This window comes from Scyliorhinus canicula, chromosome 24 (genome assembly GCF_902713615.1).
Source record: "Scyliorhinus canicula chromosome 24, sScyCan1.1, whole genome shotgun sequence".
In the NCBI taxonomy this organism is placed as follows: domain Eukaryota; kingdom Metazoa; phylum Chordata; class Chondrichthyes; order Carcharhiniformes; family Scyliorhinidae; genus Scyliorhinus; species Scyliorhinus canicula.
In genome coordinates, this window is record NC_052169.1 from 5,253,490 (window position 1) to 5,255,847 (window position 2,358).

The window sequence follows — 2,358 nt, forward strand, 5'->3', positions numbered from 1 at the left end:
AGTTACTGTGAAAGGCCCCTCGTCGCCACATTGTGGTGATGATGCCCGCAGGCCGATGTTAGGCAGCGAACTCCAAAAGTGTGCCTCCGCGCCAACAATTTGCGTGCAAATCGGACTGGCTGTGCGACCAGAGAGCGACTTACAGGTGTTGGTGTTTCACATACTCTTGCTACCCTTGTCCTTTGTGACGCTGGATGTCACGGGACGTGGATGAGCTTGTCAAAGCAAGCTGTGAGTTGTTGGCAGTGCGTCCTGTTGGATAGTACACACTGCAGCCACTATGTGGCAGTGGTGGCGAGAGTGGATATTGAGTTCAGTGGTTCGGTATGCTGATCAAGTGAACTGCTTAACCTAAATCGCGTCACACTCTTGATTTCTACTCTGTAAATCCATAGCCGATCACAGCAAAACTGTGCAGAATAGTTTGGATAAATATATTTATTTAATAAGCAGACAAATGCATAATAAAACTTGGAAAATTTTGTTTAGTTTGACACATTTAAAAACCCATAGTAACCAGGTAGATGTCATTGACAAAGTGAAGTTGCATAGCTCACTCTGAAGCATAAATCAACCTGAGTCATATCCTCAACTCTATTCAGACACCAAAGGTTTTTATGTAATAAAATAAGTTCAGTATTTGAAACAAACCTTTTTTTGCAGTCTTGCTCTTCATTGATTTTCCAAAACCTCATTTTCAGAAACTTGAATTAAATTTACCAGACATCAGTTTAATACATATACATGTGTCTTGTATGTGCCTGTGTTGTGTCTGTGTGTGTGTGTGCGTGTGTACCAGTTGGATTGCCCATGACCTTGCATACAGGAATCAAGACCAAAGGGAACAAGATAGTGGGATCAGTCATCAATTTAAACTACCTGAATATATTTATGTGTATTCTGATTTAATTCAAAGTATTATGAACCTTTGTTCTCGATGGTAAGATGGTATTGTTTATTTAAGACATCTTCCAATTAGGGTCCATTGACTTCAAAGGGGTCAACAAGGGGATCAACCTGCCTAAGACTGAATTCCACATTGCTCTCTCCTTGTTGAGCTCATTATTTCCGTTGCTAGATACTAATATCAGCAGTTTTCTACAATGAGAGCCCTGCTTTTCTTCAAGATCCTTAGAATCAAGGAGATTGTGTCAAAATTCACAGGAGGATCCCAAACTGTGGAATAACGCACTGTAACCATAAATAATACCAGGTTTTTAACATTTTTACCATTCTTTCCTGTAGTCTTGCTGCTGGAACAAAGATGATTGTTCCACCAGAACTATTGCAACCAAAATGTTTTTCGAGGTTTTCGTTGAAAGAATTGCAAGTCGGCAAAAAATGTAATCGTAAATTTAAGTGAAATGATTAAAGGGTATATAAAATATCGCACATGAGTCATGTATTTTCCCTTCTGGAGAATCTAGCTCTTGTTCACGTTTGGGGTGATCTCATGGTGTTAGCATCAGATCCCTTATGCAAAACACTGTCATCTGGACCACGTTTCCAGCCCTCCTAACCACCGACCCGAGGGGGGGGGGCACAAGAGATTCACCGCAATTGCTGTAGCAACCTTGCTGAATTGCAGTCAAATCCACATGTATGCAAATCTGGTGTAAGGAAATCTTTGGTAAGTCTCAATTTGTTCCCGACACACTGCATTTGAATAGCCAGCCCTGTTTGGCTGGAAATTGAGTCATGCTCGCTGATGAAAAGTAGGTTCCCCTCAGACAGTGTGGTTAAGCAAGAACTTATTGTGAATTTTGTTATTTGAACACATACCACCGCTGCAAACTAAAATAACCCATTTGATTGTACAATAGGTGCCGCAGTGCCCACATCTCACTGATTTTTGCACCACCGTTTTCAATAGGTGGGAGTGACTGAAGCAAGCAAAAATAAACACGCGAAAGTCGTGTTTTTCCTCCCACCACGACAATCAGAAAATGGTTCACAAAATCCCATGTGATGACCACACTAAAATAAACCTGGGTTGATGGGGGTGGCAGAGCAGGAACTGGCCACACTTTACTAGAACAACTTGTTTAACACTCTGCTTGTTAAAATACTTTCAATTAAAAAATAGGAAGGGGGAAGGATACTGAGGAGGGGTACGTTGATGCACCCTAAAATACTACTGAAGAGGGGTAGAAAGTAGGGGAGGGGGGTGGATTTGAGGAATGCTTTTGAAAACAGGAAAGGAACTTAGGCAGTAGGGAGATCAGTCTTCCACCTTTTTGTTTGTTTGTTTCTTCACCCCCTCCCCCTCTTCTCCAGCCCCCATTCTATTTATTCATTGGATGATTCTGCACCCCCTCTCCCTAAATTTAAACAAGTAAAATGTCTTACAACACCAGG